Genomic DNA, 14,807 nt, shown 5'->3' with positions numbered 1-14,807 from the left:
AAGGTGAGTTAGGGATTTGGGTTAAAGGCCAAGACCCTCTTGGAGCACCTGGAGCTCAGTCAAGAGTCAGCATGTGATCCTCGATCTCGAGTTCGAGCCCCATGTTGGGTGTGGAGCCTACTTTAAAGATAATAATAGGAGTGCCTTCTATAATAGGGAGGGAGCCTGCTTCTCCTTCTTCTGCTCCCCCTGCTTGTGCTCTCTCTATCAAGTAAATAAATAAAGTCTTTAAAAATAATAATAAGTCAAGAAACTCTTAATTTGAATAAGATCAGTTAGAGGGTAATACTGAGGCTTTACTGAGACCAAGAAGTAGAAGGGTTTGACAAGTTAGTCAAGAATGGAGGACGTGGGAGGTGAAAAGCACTGTACATTTTCATTTTTGTTTTTATTTTATTTTTTTAAGTAGGCTCTGCTCCGAATACGGGGCTTGAATTCATGAGCCTGAGATCAAGAGTCTTATGCTCTGTCAACGGAGACAGCCGGGTACCCCACACTGCACATCTCCTTAAAATTTATTTATTTATTTATTTAATAAAATATTTTATTATTGTTTAAAGATTTTATTTATTTTTTTTGACAGAGTTCACAAGTGGGCAGAGAGACAGGCAGAGAGAGAGAGGAGGAAGCAGGCTCCCTGCTGAGCAGAGAGCCGGATCCCAGGCTCCCTGGGATCATGACCTGAGCCGAAGGAAGATGCTTAATGACTGAGCCACCCAGGTGCCCTTTATTTTGCACATCTTGATTCATTAGAAAAATTACTAAAAGAAATAACTGCCTGAGCGTTGATATGACCAGGTAGGTTATGGTTGGAGCGTGGTATGTGTTCAGCTATGGAATTATTTTGGGTAGAGGCCAGGTCTAGCTCAGACATGGGCTGTAAAAAAAGGGAGTAACATATTTCTGGCTAATAAAAGAATAAGTGAGTAATTTTTTTCTTTCAAGATTTTATTTGTCAGAGAGAGAGTGCATAAGCAGGCAGAGAGGCAGGCAGAGGAAGAGAGAGAAGCAGGCTCCCGGCTGAGCAGGGAACCCAATGTGGTACTTGATCCTGGGACCCTGGGATCACAACCTGACCTGAAGGCAGCGGCTTAACCAACTCAGCCACCCAGGCATCTCAGATTAAGTGAGTATCAAAGGAAATTGGGTTTGGAAATGGGAAGAACAAAAGAAAAGAAAATTATGTAATCACCTTTACCCTAACAGTCCAATACAAAAATAATAAATTAGATGTTCCTTTGTTTTCATTATTTTTAATATATATACACTTGTTTGTATGCACAGTCTAAAGAAAGTTGTGAAAACCATATACATGCCGATTTATAATCTTTTTGAGAAAATTTAAATTCATTTTTTGGGAATCCCAGTGCTTACTTCTTTATCTTCTTAAACCCTCTGGCAATGTCCTCTGACTTTTTTTCACATATTACATCAAGTATGTTTCCTTCTATTAAACATTTTTCAAAATATATGAGTTTTATTGGGTGTATAATAATTTAGTCTGTATATCTCCAGCATCATCCATTAGTTCTTATGATCACATTTGTGTTATCTACAATGTTTTGTTTTTATAAATACTATAATTATCTATCACATACATTGCTATCTATATTATGTGAATTTATAATTCATTTTTATAAAGATTTTATTTGTTTTTTTAAGATGTTATTTCGTTGAGAGACAGCATGGGTGATGGGGGGAGGGTCAGAAGGAGAGGGTGAAGCAGACTCCCTGCTGAACGTGGAGCCAGAAGCCAAAGCAGGAGCTAAACTGGGCTCAGTGTGAGGCTCAATTCAGGCCTTAGTCAGGACTCACTGTGGGGCTGACCCCAGGACCCAGAGATCATGACCTGAGCCAAAGTCAGGCTCAACCAGCTGAGCCACCAAGCGTGCCGGTACTAGAACTTTTTTTTGCAGTGTTTTTGTGGTATAGACTTTCATTCCTGGTACTTTGGGCAGTGTGAAAGATAGTGAGTGCTTGCCCAGGCAGCGAGGGGCCTGCGTTTCATTTACAGGAAAGCCTTGACTGGTCCTGGTAAGATGGCGCCGGGGACACAATTGTGAGAGCTCCACAGGAAGGAGGACTTGTTCTGTGAGAGTTAAAAATGGCAGATAAGAGCTTGAAAACATGAGCTACTCTCACTGGTTACTCATAGTATAATTTTATGAAAATCATGGGGCAAATAATTTCATGTCTCTACTTTTTTTTTTTTAAGATTTTATTTATTTATTTGACAGACAGAGATCACAAGTAGGCAGAGTCAGGCAGAAAGAGAGGGGGAAACTGGCTCCTCGCTGAGCAGAGAGCCCGATGCGGGGCTCGATCCCAGGACCCTGAGATTGTGACCTGAGCCACCACTCAGAGGCTTAACCCACTGAGCCACCCAGGCGCCCCCAAATATTTTTCTTTTCTTTTCTTTTCTTTTTTTTTAAGATTTTATTTATTTATTTACTTGTCAGAGAGAGAGAGAGCAGAAGCAGGCAGAGTGGTAGGCAGAGGCAGAGAGAGAAGCAGGCTCCCTGCTGATCAAGGAGCCCGTTGTGGGATCCTGGGATCATGACCTGAGCTGAAGGCAGTGACTGAACCGACTGAGTCACCCATGCATCCCAATGTTTTTCTTTTTTTTTTTTTTTTTTTTTTTTTTTTTTAAGATTTTATTTATTTACTTGAGAGAGAGACAGTGAGAGAGAGCATGAACGAGGAGAAGGTCAGAGAGAGAAGCAGACTCCCCATGGAGCTGGGAGTCCGATGCGGGACTCGATCCCGGGACTCCGGGATCATGACCTGAGCCGAAGGCAGTCGTCCAACCAACTGAGCCACCCAGGCGTCCCCAATGTTTTTCTTTTAATGAGAAAACACACTCAATTGCAAGAAAGGCATTAAAGAGTAAAAAAAACCATTGCTGTTTTGGCTGTAGATAAGCCAAATATAAGACCATATTCTTTCAATCACATCTGTGAAGGCCAGCCTTACTTAAACAATATTATAGCAAAGTGAAAGAGCTGCTGGGGTGCCTGAGTGGTTCATTTGGTCGAGCATCTGACTCTTGGTTTGGGCTCAGTTCATGATCTCAGGGATGTGGGATCGAGCCCCATGTCAGGCTCCAGGCTCAGCAGGAAGTTGGCTTCCTCTCTCCCTCATTTCCTTTTGCCCCTCCCCCGTCACACTCTTCCCCTCTTTCTCTTTCTCTCTCAAATAAGTAAATAAATCTTTAAAGTGAAGGAGCTTCTTATTAAACACATTAGTTACCTTATTTTAATGCTATTTTTATTTATTGCCTTTGATATAGTTAGGACTTAGAATATATTTTTTATTTAGTATAAAAATGTTAAAACCTATAGTTATGACTTTTTAAAAAGATTTTATTTATTTGAGAGAGAGCGAGGGAGAGAACGAACAGGGGGAGGGGCAAAGGGAGAGGGACGATGTGGGGCTCCATCCCAGGACCCTGAGGTTGCCACCTGAGCCGAAGTCAGACACTTAACCGAACAAATCACCCAGGTACCTCTATAGTTATGACTTTTTACAGACATACACATTTGCTCAAAAAAGGTATACATTTTTTGCTTATACAAAAGTTTACAGTTTTGTTTGTTTTATCTGATCAGGTAAAACATGTAAAAGCCGACTACTTAATGGTTTATGTTCTTTTTAATGCAAAATTTCTCAGACATATCGCACTTGTGCACCTATCAAAATTTGTTTACTCCTTTATGAAGACTCTCACATGGTGATAATGGGTTGTGCCCATTCATGATGACTTAGGAAATAAGGTTTAGGTTCGTTAAGCAAGCTTCCCCACTAAGTACAGATTATTATTGACTGCTGCTGTTTTATCTTTTATAGTCATAAAAATGTCATGTCTTTATTACTCGACATGAATTAAATTTAGGACACAAGTTGGAGCTGTCTTCCCAGCAATGCCATTAACAGAAATAATACGTAATGTATCTGGGTTGTGAACCGTAAGCAAATAGACCTGTGGATTTTTGTGAGTTCCAAGCAACAAAGCTTGAACCCTTTGTTTTCACAGAGAGGCACCAACAGTGTCAAGGAGAATTCTTCTCCAAGAGGTGTAGAATCATCCTTTTTTCTCAAACAATTGTCTGTATTCTCAGCATTCAGTATAAAATGCAGAACCACCCTGCTGGAGGGGCAGGGGGTGAAAGGGCTGGGGTGGCTGGGTGATGGACTCTGGGTGATGGGACACAGGTATGTGCTATGGTGAGTGCTGTGAATTATGTAGGAATGATGAACCACAGACCTGTACCCCTGAAACAAATGACACATTATGTGTTAATTTTAAAAAAGTAAAAAAAAGTGGAGAACCACCCTTTGCTCCTTTCTCAGTTGAAGGACTCACATTTTCTTTCTCAATTCCAGTTGTTCAAAAGCTCTCTAAGAGTTTAATTTTTTTCCTCCATTGTCAATACCAGGTTCTCAAAATTGCTTCTTTTTCTGTGTTCAGCTTTGAGAATGTAGCCCTTCTTCTTCTTCTTTTTTTTTTTTTAAGATTTTATTTGTTTATTTGACAGAGAGAGATCACAAGTAGGCAGAGAGGCAGGCAGAGAGAGAGAGAGAGAGAGAGAGGAGGATGTAGCCCTTCTAACAAAAAGTTGTTAGTAAAAAGAATCTTGGAAATGGAAGAAAATATCCTTCCTCCCCGAAAACTACAAGCAAAGCCGTTCCAGTCCTTCATCATAAAACCGTCCTCACATGATATATCTCTGCTCCTTTCTAAGGCCGGTAGGGCCTGCGTTGTGACTGAGCTCATCCTCTCTGATTGCTCCCGGCTTGGACTCCGGGAACTCTTGCGGCTGTCTATTGCGTCATCACCTATTTCCTCCAGTACTAGATGTTTCCCGTCAGTGTACAAACATACTACTAATGCAGAATTCTGGAGCCATCTGGGGATATCTGATGGTAGGCCATTAAAAATCCTTCATCTGGGGCGCCTGGGTGACTCAGTGGGTTAAGCCTCTGCCTTCGGCTCAGGTCATGGTCCCGAGGTCCTGGGATCGATCCCCGTTTTGGGGCTCTCTGTTCCGCAGGGAGCCTGCTTCCTCCTCTCTCTCTGCCTACTTGTGATCTCTCTCCCTCTGTCAAATAAATAAATAAAATCTTAAAAAAAATCCTTCATCTATTTTTATTTTTAAGGATTTTTAAAAAGATTATTTATTTATTTATTTGAGAGAGAGAGAGAGAGAGAGAAAGAGAGAGAGAAAGAGAGAGAGATCTCAAGTAGGCAGAAAGGCAGGCAGAAAGAGAGGAAGAAACAGGCTCCCCGCCAGAGAGCCTGATGTGGGGCTCGATCCCAGGACCCTGAGATCATGACCTGAGCCAAAGACAGAGGCTTAACCCACTGAGCCACCCAGGCACCCCAATAAATAAAATCTTTTTTTAAAAAAGAGAAGCTGAAAAACTAAATAAAATGAATTGCTATGTGCTATCATAAAACCTAAGTATATAACAATAAAGGAAATATATTCAGGGAAACAGATGACCAGATGAGGAAAAAGGAAAAAAAAATCTCAGGGTAGATGGTGGCCAGCTGTGTGGGGGAATAAGGGCGTATCTCCTAGGGCAGATTGGGAGGGTTAGTAGATGACTGTTCTGCTTGTGTCTGTTTCGGTTGCCCAAGACATAGAGTGCTTCATGGAAGCACCAGGAATTCAGTGATTTCTCAATAACTTTTCTAACTCGTGAGTCAAGAAAAAATAAGAAATCAGACTACTCTTCAATCTTGAAGATTGCTGTCTTCTTAGGGCTTGGTCTTGCTCAGAATCTGGTCCTGTGGCTCCGTCACCCAATCCAGTCTAAAACCATGTGTTGCATTTGTCTGTAACACTCATTACATCTCTTTTAAAATCTAGAACAGTCTTTCTTTTGTGACATTGTGAAATGCTGAAGACACTGGATTCTCTAGAATGTCTCATATTTTGGATTTTTCTGCTTATTTTCTCCCGGGGTCACCTAACTTTTCCTTTTATGCCCTAAATTTTCTATAAACTGGAAGTTAAATAATCTTGGTCATCATATAAAGTAGTATTACTGCCAACAATATAAAATATTTTTAAAAAAGATTTAATTAATTTATTTGAGAAAGAGAAAGAGTGAACAAGGAGAAGAGCAGAAGGAGAGGGACAAACAGGCTGAGCAGGGAGCCCAGTGCGGGACTGAGATCATCACCTGACCCAGAACCAAGAGTCAGACGCTTTAAACAACTGAGCCACCCAGGTGCCTCAACAACGTAAAATAATCGATGCCTATTTTATATAGCTTCACACCGGGACAAATACAAGTTCCAGTTTCCCCCAGTCAATGTGGCTAAGAGAGACTGCTGGATTGGAGAAATTATGGTGTGATCTGGAGGGATGGAAATACTGTCCTCTTCTGAGGCATTCACTGTAAGGGAATTATAGACATGGGGCAGTGGCTGGTGGTGAAAGTAGCTTCAAGAGAAGGTGTATTTGAAATGAGAGAAATGGGAAGAATTGTGGTGCTGATGGATGTAATCCACGGAGGGGAAAAAAACTTGATGAAGAAGGAGAGAGGGGAGAACTGGCCAGAACAAAACCGTGGGCTACATCCAAGGGATGGGGTTTTGTGTACCAGTGCTGAGTTTGGCGTTAGTTAGGAGCAGAGAGAAGTTGTCTGTTGTAGCAGGAGAAAAGCAGAGCATGTGGGTGCAAGTGATAAGTTAGAGGCAATATTTTTTTCGATTACCTTTCTCCCTTTTTTTTAAGATTTTATTTTTAAGTGATCTCTACACCCAACGTGGGCTGGAATCTACAACCCCAAGATCAAGAGTCACGTGCTCCACCAACAGAGCCAGCTGGGTGCCCCTGATTCACTTCTTAAAAGCATTTGTGTATAGCTTAAAAAAAAACAACACCTCCCAGAAATATAAATATGAATATCCCCAGTCAGTCCTGGAAAGTCTAACTCATTTCTACAAGGTCAGAAGGCAATTTTATAATATAGAAATACTTTAATTTGTTAAAAACATATTCACTCTATAAAATTTCTGTGACAAAGTATGCTGAAATGAAAATACTTGAACCATAAATCCTTTTGCATGTGTCTAACATAGTCTTCTGGAAGTGACACTGCTTGCTGATACGGCATGTGTGTTTTACATTTTGAGAGGTACAGTTATCCTTCAAAATAGTTATATTTGAAGAGTAATCAGCAGTCACTGGGTGGATGGCCATTTGGTGTTGATGAGGTTGGGTTGGGGATGTTAGGGTAGGTGTCAAGGTTGATGCTAAAGTAAGCATAACTGTAGAATGAGTGATGGGTCATTGGTGGGTGTCAAACAATGACGGCTCAAGACAACTTTCCCATATTAAGATTTGGTGTGTAGTTGCTTTGGAGTTCCTTTCTAATGTTTCTCTGCCTTTGTCCTTTGGTATTTCTGTTTGCATTGGACATCCAAGTGGTTTCCTATGAGTAGCCTGTCATGGTTTTTTTCCTTTATATCTATTCAGTCCTACATCCCACCAACAAAGCTTTCAGCCCAAGCCTCTATAATAGTTGTCTGCCTTACCATCAAACTCATCATCAAGGAGGATCAAGGGGGGTCCTAATGTATCAAAAAACTCTCAGACCTTACTGAGTAAAACACTGTCTGCCAGTTTGTGACCTTATGGCCCAACTACCCAGACACTTTTTTTTTCTCTTCCACTTCTGGGAAATATCCACATGCTATCAAAAACAGAGTCAATCTCAACATATTGCTAAAAGCTTTTGAATAATAATGAAAGGCTATTGAGGGCAAAGATCTCATATTAGAATACTTATTATCCCACATAAAAGCAGTCGGTGCTGGGTAATGAAGACATACTTAATAGTTGCGGTATAGCACTTCCAGACCCTGTTGCAAGGCCCTCCCATGTGGTCGTACACTTTTCCTTCCATCAGCATCTTCCCCTGAGTCTCCCTAATCATGATCCTTTTCAACTCCCTCCATTCTTGATATGTCTATTAAGTATGGGAGTCAAAATTTGAAATGCCCTATATAGGCTAAAACTTAATGTATGCTCAGAGTGATTGCAATCTAGTTAGAACATTGACAGAAGTAATAATTATTTTTTCTTTGGACTGATTCTTTGATATTACCTGTCTGTCTCTTTCTTTTAATCATACTCAGGCTTTTAAAGTTTCTCTCTGCCCAACAGCAGTGCATGTGTGGAGGGAGGAGGGGGCCGGCAGTGAGAGGGACACAGAGATCTCTCAAAGCGGGGGACACTTGGGTGGCTCAGTCGGTTCAGCATCTAACTTTTGATTTTGGCTTGGATCATGATCTCAGTGTCGTGAGATCAAGCCCTGTATCAGGCTCTATGCTGGACATGGAGCCTGCTTGGGATTCTCTCTCTCCCTCTGACTACCCTCTCCCCTCTCACGCATGCACATGCTCTCTCTCTCAGAAAGAAAGAAAGGAAGGAAGGAAGGAAGGAAGGAAGAAAGAAATTATTAAATGTATCTGATGTTTCATTTTTTAAAGGTTTTAATTTTTTTTTAAATTTTTTATTTTTTATAAACACATATTTTTATCCCCAGGGGTACAGGTCTGTGTAAAGGTTTTAATTTTAATTTCAGTCAACTTAATAGTTATATTAGTTTCTGATGTTTAATTTTATTTTTTATTTTTTTAAAGATTTAATTTATTTATTTAACAGAGATCACAAGTAGGCAGAGAGGCAAGCAGAGAGAGAGAGGAGGAGGAAGCAGGCTCCTTGCAGAGCAGAGAGCCCAATGTGGGGCTCAATCTCAGGACTCTGGGATCATGACCTGAGCCGAAGGCAGAGGCTTGAACCCACTGAGCCACCCAGGTGTCCCTGATGTTTAATTTTAATATTTTATTTTATTTAAAAAATTTTTATTAAATATTTATTTATTTATTTAACAGACAGAGATGTCAAGTAGGCAGAGAGGCAGGCGGAGAGAGAGGGTGAAGCAGACTCCCTGCTGAGCAGAGAGCCCGATGCGGGGCTCGATCCCAGGACCCTGAGATCATGACCTAAGCCTAAGGTAGAGGCTTCAACCCACTGAGCCACACAGGTGCCCCATATTTATAAAAAATTAAAAAAAAATTTATTTTTATGTATTTGAAAGAGAGAGAGAATGTCAGAGAGAGAAGCAGACTCTCCATGGAGCTGGGAGTCCATGGGACTCGATCCCAGACTCTGAGAATATGACCTGAGCCGAGGGCAATTGCCCAACCAACTGAGCCACTCAGGCGCCCTATATTTTATTTTTATACACCTATTTGGTACTGATAATTACAGCAGCATTAGGAGTCTTCTTCTACTGCTACTCACTGAAAAATAATATTCAATAAAAAGCATAAAACATCAGTTTCCCAAACTATTATATTAAATTGTTGGGGCGCCTGGTGGCTCAGTGGCTTAAAGCCTCTACCTTAGGCTCAGGTCATGATCTCAGGGTCCTGGGATCGAGCCCCGCATCGATCAGAGAGCCTGCTTTCTTCTCTCTCTCTGCCTGCCTCTGCCTACTTGTGATCTCTGTCTGTCAAATAAATAAATAAAATCTTTAAAAAAAATTGTTAAAAGCTACCATTCTCTACATAATATTTGCCCTTCATGTTCTGTACTTTTGCTTCCTATTTTTCTGTTCTCTGGTTGGTTCAAGATATTCTCATCATTTTGTTTCGTTTTTGTTTGTTTTGTAATCCCATGGGTGTGATTCTGTGTCTTGATGTCATTCCTCAGTTTTGGAAAATCTTGGCCATTATATCTTCAAAAATGTCTTCTACTTCCTTCTTTTTAAATTCTCCCTCTGGGACTCAATTACCTATGTTGGACCTTCTTGTAGTGACCCGCATATGCCACTTATGCTCTTTACTGCATTTCCTATCTTTGTCCTTCTGTTCTTCTGTACAGATATTTTCTTCTTACTGATCTTTCAGTTGATTTATTTCTTTTCTTTCTTTCTTTCTTTTTTTTTTTTTAAGATAGTATCTATGCCCAACATGGGGCTTGAGCTCACAACCCCCAGATCAATTCGGATGTTCTACCCACTGAGACAGCCAGATGTCCTAACTAATTTCTTATTCAGCTGTGTGTAATCTGTTGTGAAAATCACCTATTGAATTCTTTTTTTTTTAAAGATTTAATTTATTTATTTGACAGAAAGAGATCACAAGAAGGCAGAGAGGCAGGCAGAGAGGGAGGAGGAAACAGGCTCCCTGCTGAGCAGAGAACCCCAATGCAGTGCTCAATCCCAGGACCCTGAGACCATGACCCAAGCCGAAGGCAGAGGCTTAATCCACTGAGTCACCCAGGCGCCCCCACCTATTGAATTCTTAATTTGTGGGGCACCTGGGTGGCTCAGTTGGTTAAGCATCTGCTTTTTTTTTTTTTTTTAAAGATTTTATTTATTTATTTGACAGAGATCACAAACAGGCAGAGAGACAGGCAGAGAGAGAGGAAGAGAGGTAGGTTCTCCGCTGAGCAGAAAGCCCGACTCGGGGCTCGATCCCAGGACCCTGGGATCATAACCCGAACTGAAGGCCGAGGCTTTAACCCACTGAGCCACCCAGGCACCCCAAGCATCTACTTTTGATTCAGGTCATGATCCTAGGGTCCTGGAATCGAGTCCCTCATTGGGCTCTTTGCTCAGTGGGGAGACTGCTTCTGCTTCTCATTCTCTCCGCTCTTGTGTCCTCTCTCTCTGTCAAATAAATAAATTAAATCTTTATAAAAAATAAATTAAATAAATTCTTAATTTGTGGGGCACCTGGCTGGATCAGTCCATAGAGAATGCAACTCTTGGTGTGGGGTTGTGAGTTTGAGCCCCACATTGAGCACAGTTTTAAAAAAGTTCTTAATTTGTTACTTTATTTTTCAATTCTATTTTTTTTTTTTAGTTTCTAGTGCTCTGCTGAAAATTTTCATCTTATTACTTATATTATTAAGCATCTTAATCATAGATATTTAAAAAATTTTTTAAAAAGATTTTATTTATTTATTTGACAGACAGAGATTACAAGTAGGCAAGAGAGGCAGGCGGAGAGAGGAGGAAGCAGGCTCTCCTCGGAGCAGAGAGCCCGATGCGGGGCTGGATCCCAGGACCCTGGGATCATGACCTGAGCCGAAAGCAGAGGCTTTAATTTAAGCCACCCAGGTGCCCCAATTGTAGGTATTTTAAGTCTGATTTTAATAACTCTAGCCTCTGGACCTGGGTTTTATCTTATTTTCTGTTTTAGGTAAGCTCTTGTCTTTTTGTATGTCTAATATTGTCAGTTGAATACTCGATATTATGTATACAAACTTAAGTTGGAGCATAGCTCCCCATTCCTTAAATGCGACTGGGAATAGTGACTTCTTTCCAAAGAGTGCAATACAAAGGAGGATAAAAGAGTGACTTTATAGTGGAGAAACCAACAAACACTACCTCAGCCCGGGGCTCAAGGTCAACATCAAGAACGATGAGCATGTTGATAGTATGTATCCTTGATGGCCCTTTACTCCTGGTTTTGCCCTGAAAAACCTGCAAACTAACTTATCATGAGAAATATATCACATTCACTACAGGGACCTTCTACAAAATACATGACCAATATTCTTCCTTCAAGGACATCAAGAACAAGGGAAGTCTGAGAAACTGTCGCAGCTTGAGGAAGTTCAAGGAGACCTGATGACTAAATGTAATGTGGTATCCTGGGTAAATCTGGGACAGAAAAAGAACATTAGGTTATAAAATAAGGAAATTTGAATTGAGTATAGGCTTTTGTCAATAATAATGTATTATTGTCAGGTCATTAGTTGTGACAAAGGTACCATACTGATATTGGTACCATGTTAGTAGTAGGGAAACTGGGTATGTTGCAGGAACTCTCTGCACTATGTTCTCAATTGAAATACGCAACTATTCTAAAGATTAAGTTTATTTTTAAAAAGGTGTAGGGCACCTGGGTGGCTCAGTTGGTTGAGTGTCTGCCTTCAGCTCAGGTCATGATCTCAGGGTCCTGGGATCAAGTCCCGAGTTAGGCTCCCTGCGCAGGGAGGAGCCTGCCTCTCCCTCTACCTCTGCCTGCCACTCCTCCTGCTTGTGCTCTCTCTCCCACTGTCAAATAAATACATAAAATATTAAAAAAATAAGAAATTTAAAAAGTTATAGAAATGTGCTTACTTGTCTTCCCTTTTCCCAGAGAAAGTTTTACTTTTGCACCTGCCAGTCTTTATGAGGTCAGAGTCTATTTTTAGCCCTCCAGGGCAGTTTGGGGTGGGTCCTATATTGTTTCCCCCTCATAACCTGTGGGGTTCCCAAAACTAGTCAGCTTACCAACCAGCCTCCGAATTGCCACTTTCTGTGAGGATACCCAGTCTTTCCGGCACTGCTCAGAGTTGGCAAATGCCATGTCTGCACTTCCCTTCTCTCTAACACCTTGACTTCTTCAATTCCTTATGGCACTGAATGCTTTCAAGTAGTTGTTCTTATGTTTATCCTGCTTCCCCAGCTCTCACCTGAGGGTTCACCTGATACAAGCTAGTCATCCACAATCCGAGCTGGAAGGTTCTGCTTCTCAGTTTTGAGACTGCCTTTCATTTCCTTATTGATTCTGAAAAACTGGAACATTTTTTTCTCTGTGTTGTTCCCCCCTAGAATGAGAATTAGGGCCAGTAAAGTCTAGATCTTTGTCAGCTCTATTTCCCACTCTCTTCTGTATTCAGAACAACATTAATCCTTTATTCCTATTTTCATATCAAGATTTTTACATTTAGGGTGCCTGGGTGGCTTAGTCAGTTAAGTATCTGACTCTGGATTTCTGCTCGGGTCATGATCTCAAGGTCGAGGGATGGAGCCCCACATTGGGATTCTCAGTCTCCTTTTCCCTTTGCCCCTCCCCACTTGCACTCTTTCTCTCTTTAAAAAAAAAAAAGAGAGAGAGAGAGAAAAGAAAGATTCTTACAGGGGCACTTGGGTGGCTCAGTGGGTTAAAGCCTCTGCCTTCAGCTCAGGTCATAATCTCAGGGTCCTGGGATTGAGCCTCGAATCTCGCTCTCTGCTCAGCAGGGAGCCCGTTTCCCTTTCTCTCTCTCTGCCTGCCTCTCTGCCTGCTTGTAATCTTTCTCTGTCAAATAAGTAAATAAACTTAAAAAAAGGTTCTTACATTTTATATTTTTCAGATACCCAGCTGAAGCTATCCTGGGTTATTTAAGGTTATTCATCATCATTCAGTTGTGAAGGCTCATGCTTCCAGTGCCTTTCAGAGACAAATGATTTTTAGCTGAGTCAAATGATTCAGGTCAGGGAAACTGTCCTTGGCCAATAAATTATCCCCAAACTCACAAGCTGAATTGTGTTGATATCTCACTTTTGAGCTGTTGCTTTTTTTCTACATGGCTTTAATTTTGCCTTTTTTTTTCTTTTTCCCCCTACTGAACTCGACCTATCTTCAACGGGAATAGAATTCCTGAACTGGCAGGGTGGAGGAAAGGGAGTTCCGTGTAGGCTGTGCCCCCGTGTCAGAGCATTATAAGGACCAGCCGGTAACCCATCACCTTCAACTGCAGTTACAATGACCTGGTTAAGAACTGGCCATTCATCTTGCCGAAGAGCCAACGTGAAGAGCTGAAGGGTGTGCCCAGAAAATGGTCTGCAGCTCACACGGTTCTTTCCACCATCTTTGAGGAGCTGGTGCCCTGGGACGCTTGATAGCTACATGGACCAGGATTCTTCAGCAGGCGGATTCTTCAAACCTGAACTTGAAGTTAGCAGCTGAGTGAGGCTTTTTTTTTTTTTTTTTAGATTTTATTTATTTATTTATTTGACAGAGATCACAAGTAGGCAGAGAGGTAGGCAGAGAGAGCGGAGGAAGCAGGCTCCCTGCTGAGCAGAGAGCCCGATGTGGGGCTCGATTCCAGAACCCTGGGATCATGACCTGAGCCGAAGGCAGAGGGTTAACCCACTGAGCCACCCAGATGACCCCTGAGTGAGGCTTTTAACTGTTTTACATTTCCTTATATTTAAATCAATATTCAGTTTATTGTGGTTGTAAGTTTTTACTTTTTTTTTTCATAGGGTTTTTTTCTTTTTTTAAAGATTTTATTTATTTATTTGAGAAAATGCGGCAGAAGGAGAGGGAGAAGCAGACTCCCGACTAAGCAGGGAGCCTGATGTGGGGCTGGATCCCAGGACCCTGGGATCTTGACCAGAGCTGAAGGCAGATGCATAACTGACTGAGCCACTCAGGAGCCTCTGATTCTAAATTTTTAAAACTTAGTTTTTGGGGTGTCTTCTCTCTTTGGTCCCAGGATTAGAAAAGGGAATACATTTTCAGCTGCTGGAAGATGGCACTGGAAGAATGGACAAGCCCTTTTCATTTCTAAGAAAGTGAATTCCCGGCAGAGTGTACTAATCGCAGAGGCAGTTGCGAGGAGATCTTGCAGTATTGTGTCCCTAATCTAGACAAGATAGTGCCCACACCACCCATTTCCTGACTTCCAAACACACATTTTAGAGGTCGTCTCAGAGAATGAATTTGTACAGCATAATTTTTAACAGTCAGATCTGGCTTCAGTTTCTCTACTTCGTAGCTTGTGACTTAAGTCAAACGTTCAGGTTTTCTAAGATTTCTTCTTATGGATGCCAGTCTGTATAATGGGGGTCATGATAGTCACTGCACAGAGTGTTACAAGTGAAAAGACGGTGTAATTTTTCAAAAATTTTCTAGACTCACCACTAGAAAGTGTTCAGTATCAAATAACTCTAGTGCTTAAAAAAAAAAAAAATACCATGGATTTTGTGTTTCTAGCTAGTACCACAGAACTATAATTCCC

The 14,807-nt window shown here is 41.3% G+C and overlaps 1 long non-coding RNA gene across 2 annotated transcripts in view; it reads left to right on the top strand.

Moving 5' to 3' along the window:
* Positions 1 to 969: 969 nt before the first annotated feature.
* Positions 970 to 14,807, top strand: part of LOC309870410 — a 56,704-nt gene continuing 42,866 nt past the window's right edge. For both annotated transcript variants that reach the window (XR_014314562.1, XR_014314563.1), the window contains exon 1: positions 970 to 1,126. This is a non-coding gene — a long non-coding RNA (uncharacterized lncRNA). The remainder of the gene's footprint in view (positions 1,127 to 14,807) is intronic.

The sequence above is a fragment of the Mustela nivalis genome, assembly GCF_964662115.1.
Source record: "Mustela nivalis genome assembly, chromosome: 7".
Taxonomy (NCBI): Eukaryota; Metazoa; Chordata; class Mammalia; order Carnivora; family Mustelidae; genus Mustela; species Mustela nivalis.
The sequence above is the reverse complement of the archived record's forward strand: the minus strand, read 5'-3'. Positions and strand labels throughout refer to the sequence as shown.